The sequence below is a fragment of the Condylostylus longicornis genome, unplaced genomic scaffold (genome assembly GCF_029603195.1).
Source record: "Condylostylus longicornis isolate FDR11 unplaced genomic scaffold, ASM2960319v2 ptg000001l, whole genome shotgun sequence".
NCBI classification, from domain to species: domain Eukaryota; kingdom Metazoa; phylum Arthropoda; class Insecta; order Diptera; family Dolichopodidae; genus Condylostylus; species Condylostylus longicornis.
The window spans coordinates 5327857-5348239 of NW_026577970.1; the positions used below are offsets into that span (position 1 = coordinate 5327857).

The window sequence follows — 20383 nt, forward strand, 5'->3', positions numbered from 1 at the left end:
TTTTTTAATTACACAGAAAGAAATAAATATTTTGATTTTTCTTTTTATATTTATAAATAAATTAATTAAATTTGAGAATTGAAGAATTAAAAAAAAATTTAAGAAATTTTGAAAATAAAAATATTTTCATTCTTAAATTTCAATTAAAATAATTTTCAAAAAAGGAAAATAATAAGAAAATAAGAAAGAAAAAACGAGTGAAAAATTATTTTTAAACTAAAAAATTAAAATTTTACCGTTATGTAAAAAAATCAATACGTTATTTTGTATAACGTAAAATTAAAAAAATTAACGATATGAAATTTTTATAATTAAATTTTGTATTTGTTTGTTTGAAAGGGCCTAATTTTAAAGGATTTCATTTGAATTTGAGAATTTTTTAAAAATTTAAATTTATTAATAATTTTATTTAGAATAAATGAACTTCATAATTATTTTTGGATAAAATTTTAATAATAAAATCTGAAATTCAAAAATAAAATTAAAGTGATTTGATCAAATTATAAGGTAAGTAAAACGCAAATTAATTTAAGAATTTTTAAAAAATTATTAATATTTTAAATAAAAAATTATTTTTTTAATTAAATTTTAATTAAAATTAAAAAATTTTTATACATATACAAAAAAAAAATTGCTTTGTTAATGAAAAATATTGAAAATATTTCAAAATTTTAAATTTTAAGTCTTAAATGATGTGATGTCATTCTAACTCTAATTATTTTCATCTTATTACCAATATGGTACAGATCCTCTGAGGTTTGTAATTTTCAGGAATTTAAATTATGTTCAACTCTGGTTTATAAAAGACTGGTATTGAAACTAAATTTTTCCCTTGTTTTGGCTACGTTTTTTCTTCTTTTTTCGTAAAACTTAATACAACAAATTAGTTTGAGTCTTTGAAATTAATAAACTCTTAAATGAAGACGCGATTTTGCTAGTCGATTTTTATAGTCACATATTGTCATAGCCGTCTCAATGACGATTATTTTGGCTCTTTCGTGCAATATTAATTTGAATAATAATTGATGCTTGGCTTTATCAATGGGTCTGATAAACATAACTCGGAGTCTTAGAACTTTATAAAGGGATTTGAAATAATATTAAATTTGGTATTGAATTAAAAATAATTATGCTTATTACAGAACTAGTAATTCACTTTAATTTCAAGTTTGGAGGTCGTTTTTGTAAGTTCTTATAAAAATAACAAAAGAAATCTATTTTGAAACTACTTAATTTTAATTGTTATACGAGTACTGAAAAAATTCTGAGTAAAAGTCTTAATAATTTTTTTTTTAAATCACTTAACAAATTAAGAACTTTGTTTTTACTTGAACTTTTGGACTATAAAAATAAGAACTTTAAATGAATATTTTCGAAATCTTTTAAAAAAAAAAAAACATTAATGTTCAATGTTTTATAAAAATTCCTCAATAAATTTTATTTAATTTTCTTCAAACTTCTTTTGAAATCATTAACCTCAAAAAGATAGTGCTATAAAAATTTAATTATATGAGGAAAAACAAAAACAAAAAGAAATGTAATAAGAACAAAGAGAAAATGTGAAAAGAATAAAAAAAAAAAATACAAGAAGAAACAAAAAAAAGTTTTTTCCACTAAAGCATAATTTTTGTTACATACAACAATTTCATTCCAAGATCACGATTTTAGGACTAGGACTGTATAACTGGAAATTGAAAACAACATCATAAGATTTTTAAAATTACAAAAGTTTTTATCACACATATGGTTCCACCAATTGATTGAAAAATTGAAATCGAACACTAAAATTATACTAAAGTGATTAATGTGTGGTGCACTATAAAATCTAAAATAATTTCATTTCGATAAAATCGTGATTCTAGCATTTAATCTACTTATTTATTTTTTTTTTGTATAATTATGCGATTATAGCTTGATTATTATGATATGTGATTTTTACTAGATTTAGTATATCTAGTCTAGTTTCTATGAGCATTACAATAAAAAGAGCAAGCAAACTTTGGAAAATATTTTGAACTTTTGAAGTATAAGAAAGAGTACATTTGATTTCGTAAGGTTTTTGTTTTTAATTTTAACAGCCTTTAATTATGTTGTTTTGGAAAATTTTAAAAGGAATCTATGAAGGAAACCGATTTTAAATTATTAAGAAATGTTAAGGGGCGTTTATTACATTTAGGTAAATTTAATGTTAAGTTCAAAATTCTTCATAGGTACTTTGTTGTTCTATTTAATATCCGTTTTAATTATTCTAATAAATAAAATAGAAAATTTATTGAATTCCTTGGCTAAAAAATATATGAAGTTTAAAGATTTTTAATGTTTTACTCATCCTCTGCTTTTAAGAAACTGAGAAAATTTTGAATTAATTTAAGATCCATATATAATTAGGCATAAATAGGTGGAAAAATGTAGTAGATTGTTAAAAAAAATATAATATGTAATTAATGAATTGCTATTGAAATTATACTATTTATGCTTATAACTGGGCTAAAATTTCTATTATCCTAGGAAACTAGTTAATATTGTTAATTTTTTCCCATCATTGAAATCCGCGGAAAATCCTTAAATAGCACGATTAAGTCAAAAATCATAATTATTCTATAAACCTATTTTAAAACTTTAAAGCCCCTATAATTCGATCGCAAATTGTCCCTGCCATTTTATGTATATGCTATTAAAGTTTGTAGGAGGATAAAAATATTACTCGCAATAGAAGCGAGAATTCCCAATTCAAAGGTAATTTTCATCAAAATTTTTCTACAAACATAAAATTTGGAGCACTCGAATGTTTGAATCGGCTTCTATTTTTAATATTCAAATCATGAAACGTAGGTGTTAGAATCAATTTTCGTTTAAATCTGCAACCATAATTAAAGTAAAATAAAAATTTTTCCATAAAAAACAAAATATTCCCACATATTTCAATTTTCTTACATAATTTTTGCTCTTATGTGTAAACACAAATTTTCACACATTTATAAAATAATTAATTCATGAAGTCATAAGTAAAATTTGTTGCGCGTTGAACTTTTTTTTTTGTAATTGAATTTTCGCAACAACTTTAATAAATGCGAAATATGAGTTCAAAATTTTCTATGGGAAAATTTTTTTCAGATCAGATTTTGCAAATATCATACTTTATAACCACAGGCTTATAAGAGTATATAAAAGTCTGGGTATAATAATGAGTATGTGACAAATTTCAAAAGCTGACACTAAGAAAATTTTCTCAAAACTTAAGTTTCTCATTTGAAATTCATGTAAGTATGTATGTTACACACCTACAATTATTTATTTACAATTATATTAAAAACATAAACAAAAAAACCGGAAGTTTATTATTTTCCCTTAAAATTTACAAAAAAAGCCTTAAAATTTTTACATAAAAAAATTTTACTCATATCGTATGCCAAATGTGTACGCTGTTGGTGAATTAAAACTCGTCATGTAATATGATACACCAAGTTTCCAATAGTACGTCAAATGAATGCAGGATTTTGAATAAAAAAAATATTTGTACATTCTGATTGTGGCCCTTCTTAATAACCAACTTTAATGACAATTTAATGGGGCACACCATTAAAAGTTGCACAAGTTTTTTTTTTTTATTTTTAATTATTTTTTAGCTCCGCTCATTTTCTTTTATTAATTTTTACAAAAATATTCAAGAACTTTAAAGTGATTTTTGTTTTTTAATTTTTTGCCACCCAAATCAACCGACTAACCTAAATACTAAAAAAGTAAATATAGAAAAAGAATAAATGAAAAAAGAAAAGAAAGTATTTAAAGTTTTGGGTTTTTTTTTTGTTGATTAACCATTTTGGTGACTTTTTTAAAATTCTATAGAATTCTGGTTATTAACAAAGAAGCACAGAAAAAAAGAAATTAAATAAAATGAAAGAATTTTCTGAGAAAGAGAAATTTTTTTAAGTTAAAGTTGCTTAATTAATCCCTGATTATTAAAATTATAGCAATACTTGCATTTATTTAAATAACTGGATTTAGACTTAATAGACAATTTTTAGAAATTTTTGTTCTTTCTTAAACAAGATATGATTTCAATGATTTGATATTCATGGACTTTTAGAAAATGACTGTGTTTTCATTTATGAAAAATTTCTGGTAATCCAGAATTGGGACTAGTAAAATAAAATATACTTTACTATTGTGAATGGAAAATTTTCCACTGAATTCCATGTAGTTTCTCTCTTAAGTTTTTTGATGTTATCTCATACTTTAAATAATTATAATAAGGTAATGTTATGATAAAAGTTTCATCACGTTTTAATAAATTAATAATTTAGTGCTGAATGTAAAATTATTTGAGGAATATTGAAAGGAAAATATTAATAGCAATAATTTTAGACTTACCCTCTTAATGTATTATATTTGCATAATACAATATTTAAAATTATGTTCAGAAATTTAAAACAATATTCAATAATTTCATATATATAGAGTGATTCTGAAAGATATACAACAACATATTCTATTAGTTGGAGGATTGAAAATGGATAAAACATTTGTTCCCGACTGGGTGCCAAATCTCAAAGGTTTACGAGTTCTAGGGATTTTAAGGAATTTTTTACGAAATTTTTACTATCCAAGTTTTTTTGATTATAATTTCCGTTCTGAAAAACATGGGGATTTTAAACAAACAGTTATAGGTATAGCACAAAAACCATAAATATTGTGAGCCAAAAATTTAATTAAAATCAAACAACATGTTGATAAAACTAAAATTAAATTCAATTTAATATTCCTATATCTAAAAATTTTACAAATTTCTCAAAACAAACACCAATTTTTCCTATGAAATTCACCTAGTTCGGAAAAATTTATGTTTTTCTTCTTTCAAATCTATTTCAATTCAATCGCATATTTCAAATTAATTCCTTTACTGGAATTCCTCTTACCAAACCGTATACCAATTTGAGTTTTTGAAAAATTTGTTGAAAATTTATTAATTCTCCTAAATTATTTATTAATTAATTATTTTTTAATAATGTTAATTCCATATCATTTCCATACTCCATTTTCTTAAAAAAAATTAAATTTTTCTATTAAAAAACAATTTTTTCTAATAAAATAAATGTCAAAATTTATATGGCATACCTTTGAAAACTCGCTCCAGCTGGATAATTTTAATATCTTCAGATGCGAAATGGTGTCTAGATTTCGAAAATATTTTTTTTAAATTTTTAAATTGCACCCAATCTGAGAAAAACGCATTTAAAAATTTCAAACCATATAGGTACCATTTCTTATAAAAATTGGCAAAAATAAAAAACCTATCAATTTTCCTTACCAAGAAAAGTTTCGAAAAAAATTTTTTGATTACTAGATTTTTTTTTTTGTTTTTCGTCATACAAAATTCTAGTTTTTCTTTTCAAAAATTTAAAGTTTTTTAAATTCAATTTTTGTTGTTCAATTAAAAAGTTTGTATAAAATTTCGTTTCAATTTTGTTATTGTTGGTTACGTTTCAATAAAAACAATAAAATTCAGATGGTTTGTAATTTTCAAATCATAATGTCTCTCAAAATGTCAAATGTTTGAGTGACTCTTGTCATTAAAAATTAATGATAGTTGATAATTACAACGCATAAAATCAATAAAAATCAAAAATTCTGAAAAATAGGGGCTATAAAATCTTGACATAGATTCGCAGCTTAAAGAAAGCTTAAGAAGCTTGGTGAAACTCTATAAAAAAAATTTCTTATGAAATTATCTAATTGGAAAAAACTGAAAAAAATAAAACAAGGGAAAGATTTGATTTGGCCTAAGCAACACGTTTATTTTAAGCTTTTTACTAGGCCTTTCAGAAGCTGTTTGTTTGAAGTCTCCATTTTTTTCAGAACGGAATTTATAATAAAAAAAACTTGAATAACCTGCAGCTCGGAAAACCTTGAGATTTGGCAACCAGTCTGGAACAAATGTTTTACCCATTTTCGATCCTCTTACCGATGGTATATGTTGTTGTATACCTTTCTGAATCAACCTGTATATAAAAACTTAAACATAATAATAGCCGACATCGAAACTTCTTTCGGTATCTCTTTATATTTTAAGAATATTCAAGAATTTTTAAAATGACGTTGACCTATATTTTATATTTAATTATAAATTCCTGAAAAATATTATATAGCTAAATTTATTATAATCGTTTAAAAAATTAAAAAATAAAATAAAAAATTTATAATTATATTCTTTTTTAATAAACCAAAATTGAAATGAATTCAAACTACTTCTGTAATGCTAATTAACTTGGTTATTCTATTGAATGAATGCATTCTATTATACCAAGTAAACCAGGTTTACCAAGTAAAAAATTTTAATTATAATTTCAACAATAATATAATTCTATATTTACATAAATTATATGCAGTAAATGTAGAATATACAGAATATTTGAATAAAAAAATACTGACCAAGTGTATAGAAAATAATAAATTTGTGATTACATTTATTTAGAAATTTTAAACATAATAACAAGCATACTTCCATATTACGTTGGAAAAGTATGCAAAAATACAAAGGAATCAAAGAACCGTTAGTACAACTAATTGTCATAACTTAAATTGGGAAATCTAAAATTGCTTCGTCTCCAATAATTATAATGAAGTTTTTCGATGGCAGTAATTGGCAGCTCAACTATTTTTAACTATTTTTACTACTGGATACAATTAGCAGCCCGAATGCTCAAATATTGTTTACGAATAAATTCTTTTAAAAATATATAAGAAAATAAACATTGTATTGAGTTTTTTACAATTATTTTTGCCGTATTCTACGTTTTAAAATCTTTGATTAATTTCAAAAACCGCTTCTTGCGTAATTTTTACATTTTTATATACTGAAAAAGACAAGGAATAATGTGCTTCAGATTTATTTGAGTAATGATGTAGATAGATGGTTCACGGGTGGCATTGTATTCTATAGGACTATGGGTGGCATTTTGACTTTAGCACCTATTTTTAAAACAAAACTTTTACTAACTTTTAGATTCTTTAATTGATATAAACTTAAATATTTTAGATTTAACAAAATCACCTTGTATATACGAATTCAAAGGTTTGTCAAATTTGTCATAATATTAAAAAAACATTATAAACGGCACAAATATAGTAAAAAGTTCTGTTATATTTCAGTAAAAGAAAAAGTATTCATTTTGTTTTTCTTCTAAAACTCACGTATATAGAAAAAAATCTAAGAAAGTTTTTATTTAAAAATTCAAGTATTGACACAATTTATGACACATTTCTAAATATCACATTCTATTTACTATAGTCGTTTACATATATACCCACACAAATATCTAGGTAAATATCAGGTGAATGGGCATTAAAATATTCACAATAATTTTTCATTCTTTATTCTTTCTATCGTATGTAAATTTATTAACTAAATATTAATTAAGTGAATGGCTAAGAATAAACTTATACTCATATACATACATATGTATGTAATATCTATATGAAGCTTGTTGTATGTATTTATTCTATTGTTGTTCTGATATGAGCCAAATACCTTTAATAAAATGGAAAAAATAAAATTATTGTATGATTGCCACAGTTGGAACACAAATTTTGTTTTTTATTAAATAGAAAACTTTCTTTTCCGCATTAGAATTTATTACACAAACATATATGAATATACATACGTACGTATATATATGAGATTTAATATTAATAGCAAAAAGGTGAGTTACATTATATTAGTTCTACATTAATAAAAAATGCATATAGATAGACGTGATATAAAAAGAAATATTGAATAAAATATTGTTACTTCCACTCTATCTATGGAAGAGAATATATTTGAGTTCAAGAATAAAAAAAGAAATCGGAATCTAATTTAAAAAAAAATAATTAAATAAAATATTTCTATTTTTCTTTTTGCTTCCCAATTATTGAATTCTAATCATATTATGCGGATGTATAAAGGGTTTTTCATTCAATTAAGTCTTTGAAGAACTAATTTTACAATTTTCCAGCCTTAAAGTGAAAATAAATTGTTCTAAATTCATTTTTGTGTCAAATTATTTCATTTTTCAATCCCAGTTCTGCAATTTCAACAGTTATAAGCAAATCATTCATGCTAACTCACCAGTTGTTGAAAAATTATGTACGTGTTTTGGATTTATTTCAAGTTATTGAGCAAAGAGTGAAGAATTTGGTAGAAATGTTTGCAATATTTGAAAGAAATGAAAAAAATCAAATATGACATTTAAGAGATTGACATAAATGTATAAGAAACAAAAAATTTTGAAGTAATTCTTGAATCTTTAAAAAATTAAAGCATTTGCTTAACGCCTTTTTTTTACCAAAATCTGGAAGAATTTTATAAGTTAATTTTTTTGCTTATTATTTGTGAAACATTTGATAACTACAGTAAATCTCGATTTTTGATCAAAATTTACTAAAACTTGGGCTATTGCGGTTTTGTCAAATTTTCGAAGAATTGTAGTAAAGATCAAGAATGTTTCGCCATTTAATAAAACAAAATTAATTTTATTTGCAAATATTGAGAAACTCTGTTTTAAAACATAACCAAGGCAAATTTTAAACTTTAAAATCACCATCATATTAGAATCAATTGTGACTTATGAGCCTTTGTAAAGATTAATAGGATGTACAATGTTATTTTATAAAATATTGAAGTAAATTTACACACCTGTTCGCATTAATAAATAAAGTAGATTGAAAAATGTATGGAAGTAATTACGCATATTTAAAAAAAAAAATAGTGCTAAAAAAAATTTCATTTCCGTTCAAAAGAAAAAGAAGAAGAAATAAAAAACCATAAGCGAAATTAAGACTTTAAGTATAACAAATTGACACTATACAAATGCAAAAAATAGTGAAAAATTTTAGGTGAGGTTTAATTTTAATTCACAATATTATATGTGATTCGCGATAAAATATTCGAATAATATGGCTATTCTCGTATTTTTATTGTATATTTATAATTTAATTATGTAAAGGTTTTGTATACTTACTCATAATAAATTGCATATAATATGTACGAGTATACCATGTTTGTATACATACAATAAATTCTATTGTGTCTAAAAATAATTTCTACACTTTATACGCTTACCTTTACTATATACGTTAAATTCATAATCTATCATTTCTATATTATATTCAATTATACTGCACACATACAACCACTTAATACACATAAGTACATGTACGTATACATAAATCAACTTGACGTGGAAGATGGTAAATAGTTTTTATTAATAAAGCACTTTATTCTATAATGTTCATATATGTGTATAAGAACTTCAAATAATTGATCAGGTGTACAAAATTTCTGGTTTTTCAACTTTATTTTGCATGCAAATTCAATATATTGGATTTAAATATGCAGATATAGCTATCAACATAAATTGCAAATTTTTTTTGAGTACATACTCGTGGTTCGTTGACCTAAAAAAAGAAAAAGGAGAAAAATAATTACATACATACAAATTTATATAATTGAAAAGTAATACTGAAAAGAAAAATTAAAATTATAGGTATTAGAATTTTGTTTTTTCTTTCAAATATTTCTTAAAATATAAAAATATTGAAAATAATGCAGGCACAATAAATCTAATAAATTATTTAAAAATAAATATATAAGTTCCGAGCCTGTTCTACCTGTTAAATCTATAATTAAAAATTTGCATAGAAATTGTAATATTTTTGTATAATTATTATTTAATATTGCATACAATGTCGTAGGCAGGAATTTCACCAACCTCCACGCAGTTCATTCGCTTCAAGTTGACCTCTATATATCTGTATTTATAATTGTGCGTGAATATATTATAATAATCGTAATACATATTACAAGTTTTTCTCGCTAAATATTAAAGAATAAACTCTTATTTAGATGAATAACAATATTGGTATTTGAATACGTGTTTTGTCAACGTCAATTGATCTTGCTAAAATATTAGATTCAACTAATTTTATATACTAATGTATTCGTACGTATTTCAGGAAAAAATATTTCAAAAATTGTCAAAAAATGTACAAATTTAAAATAATTTTATTTTTTAAATATTCAAATTGTATTGTTAGAAGTCTGAATTAAAAATGTTTAAAAATATTTTTAATTTGGCAGCATTTTACTTTGACAACTTTGACAAACTATGAAAATTTTATTTTAGAATTTTTTGAAAGGAGCTTTAGGTTTATGATTAAATATATGCGACACGTGGCATAGCTTGCTTTTTGAAGAATTTGTTCTCCTTTATTCGAATCTATAGTACTGAAATTGTTGTGTGGGACCGGATTCAATTTTAACTTTAAAAAACTCATATACATAAGTATACTTTAGTAAGAACAAATTTATATTCACTAGCGACAATGCTAAATTTTGACAACAGCATTTCACATACTTAGATATAGACAGAAAATTTTTGACAGTTATCTAATGTTGACAATGATTGCAGGTATTAAAAAGATTCAATTGTCATTGACATTTTATCTGTGTTTATTTTATAGCGAAAAGTTGTTAATAGAAAGTGATGTTGAATTAATTTTAAATTGGCATGTCAAAAATATTTTTCAAGTAATTATTTCGATTAATGTCGAATCATTGAATATTTGAAAGATTATTTGAATTTCTTCTTAAAAAATTTAATGATTTATTGATTGTGAATTGAAAGAGGTCGTTATGTAACATTGTATAATAAAATTTAAAATTTTTAGAAATGTGCTTGTCACTAAATAAGATTCTGGAATTAAATAAAACATTAATAAAAACAACGAATATTATGTCAGTTTTCTGCTCATAAATGAATGAAATAAATCCTTAGATTATATCGGAAAATAGAAATAATTTTGTTTAAATTTTTTATTTTGTTGTATAAATTAAAATTTATCATTGTGAATTGTTATTAGTGTATATAGATTTTATATTTTGTTTACCAGTCAAAAAATATGCTCAATCCTGTCTCTTTTATGAAATTATGCGATCTTATATAAAATAACATTTCAATAAAATTTTATAATTTTGTTATTAAAATTTGTATTTGTTAAAAAACCGAAAAAATGTAATTACAAGATAAAATTAAATTCATGAATTATTTTAATAATATTATTATTTTTTTTTGTACTTACTTGTACGTGTACCATTCTTTAATAAAAAAAAAATATACCGCGATATTGTAATAATTATCATAGTACTTTGTTTAATTTTAATTATTATATTTGAATTTGAATACAATTGAATTCATTTTGTATATTGTATAGTGTTTGGGTACTGAGAATTTTTTGAAAAATTTTCTTTTATTTTGTGGTCAAAATTATGTATGAGAGAATTTTTTTTTTTAAATTTTTGAAAGGATTTTTAAAACAATTCAGTTTTGATTATTTATAAGTACACTCCCGAAGAATAACTTTATTTAATTTAACTGTATAGTATAATTATAATGTTACTGTGACGAAAGTGATTACGTGACAGGTGAATGTGTTTATTATTAAAACTTTTCTTTGTTTTTTCTTATCTACACAAGGTGGAGTGCGATATAATATAGAAATATATAAAAGATTCAAAATTTATTCACAATGAGAGTTTTTTTTTCTTTTCAATATAGTATTTGAAAATTTTTAATAATAATATGAAAATTTCTTTAAATTACAATTGAATGATATACATACATACAGATTATACAATAATTTTTGGTTTAATTTTTGATAATTACATAGTTACAATATAAAGGTGGCACACTAGCTATATGCGACTTTTAATGAACGATATAAATTTTTTGATCTAGATTTATTATATAAAACAAATATTATAACAATTAAAGAGGTGAAATTGAAGAACATGCTTAACAAGTGCTAATCTTGCCGCTGAATGAATAATAAGGTTTTATACGATACCTACTGCATCGTATTGAAATTAATGATTAAAACTCTGCTACCTCTTTTTTTTTCTTTGTACGTTAACTTTTTTTTATAGTCAAATATTTACTGTTATTCTTTGTTTATAATAGAAATTAATATGGCTATAATTAATAAGTATATTTTTACAGATTCCATCATGAATAATAAAAATTATGAATAATTTCAAATTATATAAAGAAAATATTAAAAAATATCAAATAAGAATAAGCATACAAATTCGTGTATTATTTGAGTGACATCTACATCTACATTTAATTGTTATTAATAATTATAAGTTATTACAAGTAATAATAAAAATAACGAAATTAAATTTTTGACTTTCATATTCACATGATAATTTAGTAGATCATTAACCGTTATTTAGTGGTGTGTGTGTGTGGTAGACGCTAAGCATATAAAATTAATGACGTACAAACTTGCATATATTAATTTTTTTTGAAACTTAATATTGTTATATTTTGGGGGCATATGTAAATCATACTTTATTTTTCTAATAAAATTTTATATTTTAAAAAATTGTGAAAAAGAATTGACAATTTTGGGGAGCAAGTTACTTTAACAAACTAATACGATACGGTATTCGTGAGGTCAACATATTTGTTCTCGCCAATTCTTTTCATTGACTGGGCAAATCACTTGACTTTACATATCTATTAAAATTTGTGAAAAATTTAAGTTAACTTCGCGTAAACACAAAAATAGCGTTATATCGTATAATATTAATTACTGCAAATCTCTGTCAAATTTTTTAATTCTCTCTTATTTGTCGAAATAACAGTTTGAAATATGACTTCTTGCGGTTAATTCTTGACCATATTTATTTAGCTAACAAAGTTAATATTGCGTTAATGTCGCAATTTATTTATTAATTTACTTAAAATATGTATTAGTAAATTACGGAATTCAAGTCATTAGAAGGAAATCTGGTAATTTTTGCGTTTTCATTCTTTATTGAAATCTCTGAAAACTGTACGTCAAATAATTTGTTTATATTTATATAAATTAATTATATTCATATTAAAGAAATGTGCAATACACGTTTACCAAATTGAAATTATTTCTTAAAATTTTCTTAATTATAATTTATAACCCTAAATTAAAAGAAGTTTAGCGATTTTATGATTTTATATTTTTTTATAATACATGAAAATATTTAAAAGGAAAACATAGCATGCATACCATTTGTGTGGTTCATAACATAGAGAATAAAAATATTGCAGATAACGTAATCACTGAATAATAAACACTCCCTTGTGTTGAAGTATATACCGTAGATTACTGTCAAATTTCTCAGAAAATAGAGTTAAGTATACTTACGTTAGTAATTACGTGCCATTTAAAGCTGGAAAAATTTAAATAAATTTAAATAAAAATTTTTAATGCTGCGTGGTTAAGTCAATTTTAAAATTAAATTTAATTATATGCTTAAGTATAAGATTGCAAATGGGATATTAAGTTCAATTGAAATTGGTATAACTATATAAAAAATAATAATTTTATTAGGTATTTTACTTAGACTTTAAGGCAGAAAATTTGAATTGAAAAAAATTATTGTTTATAAGAAGAGGTTCACTTTCTAATGGAACGGAGACGATCATCACTTTCATTTATATTATAATATCATTTTATATATGTATTTCATTTATGAAACCTGGCGACATACCTTAAAAGTTTATGAATCTGTCACATGACCGTTAAAGTAAACATAAATAAAAATTTTTTATTAGAATCGGTTTAGTAAATGAAGATATTTAAGTGAACAGACAGACATAGTAAAATCTCACCAAAAATTGGTTATTCACATGTTTTATTATGGAAAAATATATTCCCGTAAGAACTCAACATGCTATATTTAATGACATTTCAGGACTACCCTTATATGTATGCAATGCGATTGTTTAAAATTTGCTTAGATACTATTTTGATTAAATAATTATTATTAACTTGACAATAACCTGAATTACTTTTACTAATAAATTAATGAATACAATATTGTCTTTTCCAGTATTTTAATTAAAATTACAAAACACATATTAAGTGTTTTAAATGCTGTAAAATATGCGACTGAATATTTATGCGTGCGTGTCAAAATATTTTCCGGTTTATTTTTTCTACACTATAAATTTACTATTTAACATTTTGTAATGCACAATTACTTAAAAACTTCTATTTAGACCAAAATTTTCGTTTTTAATTAAAATGTTATAGAAAATCAAAGAGACTTTTTTTGTTTTTGTAGAATGAAATTTAATTGATTGTCATCCACTTAGAGTATTATAACATTATATATGTCTATAAATCATTAAGTATATATAAATCATTAAGTATAGGAGAGAGAGAGAAAGAGAAAAAGTAATAAATAAAATGACAAAACAAATTAAACTTCTATTAAGAAACAAAATGGTAACACCTTATTTAGCCCTCTGTTAATTCTCTTTAATTCTCTGTTTAATATTGCACGATTAAAAAAATGTTCACGCTGATCGAGTTGATTTACTGAAATCAACAAGAAGAAAAAAAAAACAGAAGAATGTGCCTTCAATAATAATTATTTTCTCTTTAAAGATCGTTAGTCTTTAGCTAAGCATTACAAACTTTATTTTTTTTTTTCTCTATTTTTCTTGAATATTTAATTTAAAAAAAGAAGAGAAAATTGTCTTTGATTTCCCATCTTTATTTATTTTCTTTTATTTTTTGCTGACGATTGTTGCAATTATACAAAACTACTTTAAATACTTCCTTAATTTTATTCTATAATGATAAAATTTGAATTTTTGGATTTTTTCCAAAAAAAATTAAAGTTATTTTACAAAACTTTGATTATTTGATGTTTTCCGATTCTATCATTTCATGTATGTACGTACATATATAGATGAATTGAGAGCATGTAGTGTATAACAAATTTACCGCATGTTTTGTAATACCAAATTCAAAGATGAATAATTCATGTAATATGTTTCATTCTCTATTTAAGTGTAAATCGGTCACTACATTTATTTCAGTTTAATTGGAAAACATTTTTGTTTGAAAATTGGAAAAATCATGAATTATAAAAAAATATCCAGAATTTTTCCTCTCTCTCTCTCTCTCTCTTTGAGAAATTTGATTTAACTCCAATTTTTATCCGTTCGTTTTTAAATTGTTTAAATGTCGACAATAATTTATTTCCACTTATTTTGCGTAGTAATGTTTAATTTTGGGGAAATTGATTTTTGAAGTTTTAAATTAAATTTTTTTCAATTAATTGAAAGTTTTTTTAGAAATTCGTCCAAAAAAACCTCAAAATTTTGTATACAAAAAATTAGCTTATTTCCAATAAAAGAATGAATGTTTGTGTAAGAAACCATTCGCAAAATACAAATCACATCGCATTGAATTATCGCAGTGCATTAGGTCGTCGCATTGGGTCGTTTAAGAATCGATTAATTTTAGTACGCAATAAAAAATTCAATTTCATAATAGACTTATTAATGACTTGATCAAACATAAAATTTCACATTTCTCTTTCTCTCTTCTAAAATTGTTTTAAATTATTAAAAAAAAAACAAAGCAGTGTCATGTGTTTTATGGGCTTTGAATTTTCGTGTTAGGTTTTTTTTATACATATTTGATTCTTACAAGTTTTAATGATTTCATGCTCTTGAAATAAATATTCGTATATGTATGTACATATGTGTATGTTTGTCTGAAGTTTTCATCATATTATGTTTAATCTAATTCATATACAAACCATATTAAAAGTATAACATTGACATAAATTATTTGGCAGATATAATAATAGAAAAATAATTTGAAGCAGTTTTAACACATATGCCTTTATATGCGCTATTATATACAATGATAAAAGAAAGAGTTTTTGCCTAAGTGTATATGACAACTTCAAGAGTTGTGATTAAAAATCTTTAAAGTGGAAAATAATTTTTTAATTTTTATTTTTTTATGTCATGATAATTTTTTTGATTATTTTTAATATGAACGTAAACAAATCGAAAACAAAAAAGAGAGTTTAGTTTTGGCAGAAAATGTCAAGTTTGTCAATGAAACAAAAAAAATATATGTATGTAAATAGAATTTGCACGTAACAGACGCAAAATGTAAAAATTAAAAAAAACAAATTACACCTTTGGAATACGGAAATTTTGATTTTTCTTTTTCATTTTTTTCTATTTTATTTAAATTTACGACATTTCTTGAACTTTACCCATTTGGATAAGTTAAAAAAAATGTCTTTACGCTTGCCATTAGTAATGAGAGGAAAAGTTCAAGTGAAATTTTTGATGTTTTTTCCTGAAAATTTAATAATGTTGCCGTTTTGGTTTTGATTTTTAAGTTCTGATAAAAAAAAAATTTTTCGCTTTTGCTTCCAAAATAGCAACAATAATATTATTTTGTGCGTTTACTTAACCCTTTAAAAGTTATTTGAATTGTTTATGAGTTGAAAAAAATTATTTATCATATTGAATAATTATTATACTTAGACTTTCATTTGAGTTTGTAACCCGATACCGTAATCATTTTAACTACAAAGAAAAAAATTAAAAAAAAAATTAAATTTAGGGTTTTTGTATTCAAATTTTTCATTTTTTAAATTCACAATTTACAAGATTTTCATCTTTCTTTCTATAATGACATGCTACTGATCTTCACTTGATTTGATATTTTTTTTGTCTCCTTAACAACGAACGTAAGTTCTTTATTGTTTGGTTATGATTGCGTTCATGAATTTTCTCTATATAATTTACTGTTTTTGAATTATAAATTTGTTTTTTTGAATAATAGAAAAAAAATTTTGCTTTTTGGACAAGTTTACTATATTTTGTATTAAAAGTAAAACACATAAAATTTTTTAAAATTATTAAGTTGTTTAGGAAAGTTCAAAAATATTTTATATTTTTCATAAAAAAAATTAATTTAAATATTTAAAAAAATGATGAAGTAAATAAAAATAACAATTCCAATAAGATAAAATTAAAATTGATAATTTCATAGATGTCATAAAATAAAATTTTGACATGTATTGTAAAATTTCATAATGTCGGGGAATATGTAGTAAAGTTTCAAATTATATAGAATGCCAGACTTAAATGAACCTGAGTAGAATTGAAACAAACACTAAATTTCAGTTGAAACTAACAGGAAGCATATAGCAAGAATCATAAATTCTAAGTCGTCATACTGCAAGGATTATTAATACCAATAGAAGTTGCTAACGCAAAGCAAGTTCATTTTAATTTTTTTCTTGATTTTTTTTAAAGATTAATGCCTATGCCTAAGTGATTAACAAAGTTTTAATATTTTTTATGTCAATTGCAAAAATTGTTTTATTACAAATGATTATCGTTTGCAATATCAACTACTTAATTGACATGATTGTCAAATTTTTGTCATATTGCGAAAAGGCCCACCTAATTATAGGTCATATTTCCAATTTACTATTTCACACAAACTATTTTACACTCCTTATAGCTCAATTACCTATCATTTTACTTAGGATTTTCAAATGTTCATGGTGGCATTCATCTGACGCGTCTACGTACTTTATGGTCTTGCTATAACAATTGTTCTGTTCATTCAGTGCTATGGAAATATTTTATAAATTCTCCATCATAAGTTCATTTGAACAGAGTTTGATTGTTTAAATTAAAATATTTAAAATACATTTTAAATGAATTTATTCTTAGTTTTATAAAAATAACTTATGTATGCAAATATATTATTAAAATAAAATTTTATACACATAAATATAAATTTGATTTTCTAATATAATGCTTATAAATCAAAAGAAAATTTTCAAAGAAAATCATTGTTTATGAATGAAATAAAAAAATATTTTTAAATGAAATTTTATTTTGTGACAATTTTATGTGTCATTTTTTTAAAAATGAAAGATAATTGAATGAAGGTGTTTCTAATTTGTAAATTGATATGAAATCTAAATCGAATGGGAAAAATTAAAAAATCAATTTTAAAATATTTTTAATCAATTTATGTAAATACACAATTTTTATTTATGTAGCTATTCAAAATAATTTCTCATATAAAATTTTATCTTTACATATTTACTTGTTCAAATTTCTATAAAGTTTTTTAAATTTAGTTGAAGAGATATTAAAAATTGTTATTGAAAATACTGTTGTTAGTACCGTTTGTAACGCTAAGAAATAATGATCTGAGATATACATAAGAATATGTTTTTGATTAACGTTGAATTCTGAGTCGATTTGGCCATGTGTACCCGTCTATTCGTCTGACCTTCCGTCCCAGCAATAACTCAAAAACTAATTGAGCTAAGCTCAATAAATTTTTACAAATAATTTATAGTATTAAATTCCGGAACCTAATTTAAATGAAATATAAACGGAACTCTATTTAAATTGGATTTAATTGGCTACAGCTCCAAAATTTATTTGGCTATATCTCAGAAATTATATAAGCTATAGTATTGAGATTTCGCACAAGCGAATATATCATTAGGGCTATCGTGTTTTATTAAAGTCGTTGAAATTGCCTTCTGGTAGCTGTCATACAACCTGAAAAGTTATTTGGCTAAATCTTAAAAACTGTTCAATTTACAGTACTGAAATTTTGCAAGACAAATATAGTAAAATGGAAATTATATTCGTTGAAAGTTGTTCAGATTTCATGAGCACTTGTGATAGCTGTCAATTCCAAAAGTTATTTTTTCATATCTCAGAAATTATTCAGCGAAGAGTTTTGAAAATTTGCACAAGCAAATACGTTGGTAAGGTGGTTACTCTTGATTTTTTATTAATCTATTTATTTATAGTTTAGAAACTATTAGGGCAAAAATTGCTCAAATTTTGAGCAATTGTTGCCTTAATTTTGGTGATGTGGCATTCATTTTCAATAAAACTTTTTTAAATTGTATGGCTTTATATGGTGTGTATAAAATAACACTAGATATATAAAAAGCAATAGGTTGTATAAAACTGTATGTTAATTATCTCCGACATTTAAAATCATTTATTTGTACAGGTATCACGGAGTTGACATGGTCGACTATATCTGCTCTAATTTTTAATTTATATTAGTGATATGGTAAATTAATTGAAGTTTTAGACTTGTTTATTACGAATTATAAACCATGATTTTTAACTGCATTTATTGCGTTTATTTTAAATTTTAATTTAATGCAAGTAGTTGAAATGTACATTGATTTACATAATTATCTGTCATGTCATTAAAGCTGCCAATTATTTTTATCAGTATTAAGTTATTCTTAATTTATTGGAGAATAGCGCGTGCTATTAGGGTATTCCAGTGCTCGAAGTGAGGCGGGATGGAGTGGGATGCCATCCCAGTACTTTTAAATAATTGGAAATCCATCCCACTACTTAATAGGAGAGAAAAATGCGTTCCGGAACATGTTTTTTAAAATTTAAGAAAATTTTCTAATGAATTTTAAAAATTTTTTTAACAAAAAATTAAATATATGTAATTTTAAATAAGACCAATTTCAAATAGTAACGTATCATTTTTTTCTATTAGTGAAATTTTCGTTACTACATAGTAGTATATGCATTTCTTTGGTTACAATTTGCACAGTTTTTGATTCAATTTTTAGTTGATTTAATTTTGAATATAAAAATATTCTCGTTAGTTTACTTCCAAAGTTTGGTAAATTTTGTTTAGTTATTTTTTTAAAAAATAACTAAAATAATACTTTTTTTTTTACCATTCCCACCACTTTGAGTATCCCACTTCGACCACTGGACTATTCTTGAAGTGTTTCCATAGCTTAATTGAAATTTTTATAAATATATTGAATTATTAGTGAATTTCCGAGCTGTTCCGAGTTATGTAATTCACTTATAAGTTTTTTTAACTTTTCAATTTTGTAATTAAAATTTAGGGTTTTCTAGCTATATTTGAACAATATTTCCTCTGTATTCAAATTAAAATATACTCAAAGATAATGCTATACATTTGAGGTTTTAAAATATTTATGCGGTAAAAATCTAAATAAACAAAATATTTTTTTGTTCACACAACACAGGTAATATGTCCATTAAAAGAATAAAATTGTAAAGTATACGCATAAATGAATAATTCATAAAATATTACAATAAAATATTAAATGGCCTACCACATGTTACATGAGTTTATTTTATGCTTGTCAATAAATTCGAGAAATTTTTGAATGAATGGGTGTAAACGCGCACGTATACTATGACGTATTTTTTTTTTTTTAAATACTTTCCGCCATAAAAAATAAATAGTAAGAAAATTGGACAAGATAAAATTCAAATTGATAATATTTTTAACATGAGTATCACATTTATCATGTTCCGAATATCAAAATAATTTAATAGAGAAGAGCATTTTTTTTAAAATGTACTGTGGTCAACACATAACTGACCGCATTGTGTATTTTCTTGTAAAATTTTGGAAATTTTCTTCAAACACTTATTTCAAATTATAAGTAAGCTATGATTTTAATCTGATTTTTAGTAGA

The 20383-nt window shown here is 23.3% G+C and overlaps 1 protein-coding gene across 1 annotated transcript in view; it reads left to right on the top strand.

Annotated features, from left to right (window-relative positions):
• Window positions 1-413: 413 nt before the first annotated feature.
• The window catches only part of LOC129619039 (proteoglycan 4-like), a 41314-nt gene continuing 21344 nt past the window's right edge, over window positions 414-20383 (top strand). Inside the window, exon 1 of the mRNA XM_055534116.1 lies at window positions 414-507. The gene's annotated coding sequence lies outside the window, so the exon portion shown is untranslated. The remainder of the gene's footprint in view (window positions 508-20383) is intronic.